The sequence below is a fragment of the Rhinoderma darwinii genome, chromosome 12 (assembly GCF_050947455.1).
Source record: "Rhinoderma darwinii isolate aRhiDar2 chromosome 12, aRhiDar2.hap1, whole genome shotgun sequence".
NCBI classification, from domain to species: domain Eukaryota; kingdom Metazoa; phylum Chordata; class Amphibia; order Anura; family Rhinodermatidae; genus Rhinoderma; species Rhinoderma darwinii.
Window position 1 is genome coordinate 11,545,751 of NC_134698.1, and position 1,370 is coordinate 11,547,120.

General features: G+C 44.3%; 1 non-coding gene across 1 annotated transcript; it reads left to right on the forward strand.

Annotated features, from left to right (window-relative positions):
• Positions 1-1,296: 1,296 nt before the first annotated feature.
• TRNAR-UCU (transfer RNA arginine (anticodon UCU)) lies at positions 1,297-1,370 on the forward strand. Its single transcript has one exon. It is a non-coding gene; the product is annotated as a tRNA-Arg (tRNA).

Here is a 1,370-nt window from a genome sequence, read left to right on the forward strand (position 1 = left end):
TTGTCTGTCTCTCTCTTCATCTTTCCCTCTCTTTCTCTGTCTCCGTCTTTCTCTCTGTCTCTCTCTACATATCTATTCATCTCTCATCTTCAACTCTCTTTTCCTATCTACCCATCTCTCCTTAATCTGTCTCTTTATCTCTTTCACTTCTTTCCTTCCCTTTAATGTTCTATTTCTCTTAAATCTCTCTCTCTTTGTCCATCTCTCTCTTTATCTCTCTACTTTTTGCTCTATCTCTCCATCTCGTTCTTCATGTCTCTTTCTTCATATATCTCGCTCTCTATTTATTTATCTCTTCATCTCTCTCTCTCTCTCCGTCTCTCTCTTTATCACTCTACTTTTTGCTCTATCTCTCCATCTCGTTCTTCATGTCTCTTTCTTCATATCTCTCTCTCTCTATTTATTTCTCTCTTCATCTCTCTCTCCCTCTCTCCGTCTCTCTCTTTTCATCTTCTTTCACATATTTCTCTTTTCATCTTTCTCTTTATCTCTCTCTCTTTCATCATCTCTCTCTACATCTATTTCTCTTCAACCCTTTCTCCACCTCTCTCTCTCTATTTATTTCTCTCATCATCTCCCTCTTTCTTCGTCTCTCTCTTTATCTTCTTTCACATCTTTCTCTTTTGATCTCTCTCTCTGTTTCTCTCTTCATCTCTCTCGCTTTCATCATCTCTCTGTCTTTCTCTTCATCTCTCTCTGTCTGTCTCTTCATCTTTCTCTCCTCTTTCTCTTCATCTCCCTCTCTCTCTCTCTCCATCTCTCTGTCTGTCTCTTCATCTGTCTGTTGTATGTGTGTTGTCGCTCCTGTTCTACCCCTGTCTCCTATGTTAGCATTGTCATCTCTGCTCAGTATTGCACCCTTCCCGCTCCCCCATCTGTGATGCCGCAATCCATGTTATATCCTCTGTATACGTTCCTGTTCTGCCTGTGACCCAGATGGCAGAGCTGGCAGTCGGCATTGTGCTCCTCACATCCATGTTTCTCCATCCTGCATCCCGCTCCATCTTTTCTATGTCATTGTTCTCACATCTCGCATCCCCGTGATACAGAGCTTGGTTTGAGGATGCTCCTGCGCTTACAATTAACCCTTTCCTGTCCTCGCCGCCCCCTCCAGCAGCCAGTATGTAGAAGTATGTCAGGTTTATGCTACATTCCTGCATCCTGATTTTACAGCATTCTCTAAAAGAGTGGGGGGAGGGGGAGGATGGTGATGCGGAGATGATGCACAAGTGATGATGTGGATGCAGAAGGTATATTCTTTTTCAGAGCTGATGCTGATGGTGAGCATGCGGTGAGGTCTCTGTGGCGCAATGGACGAGCGCGCTGGACTTCTAATCCAGAGGTTCCGGGTTCGAGTCCCGGCAGAGATG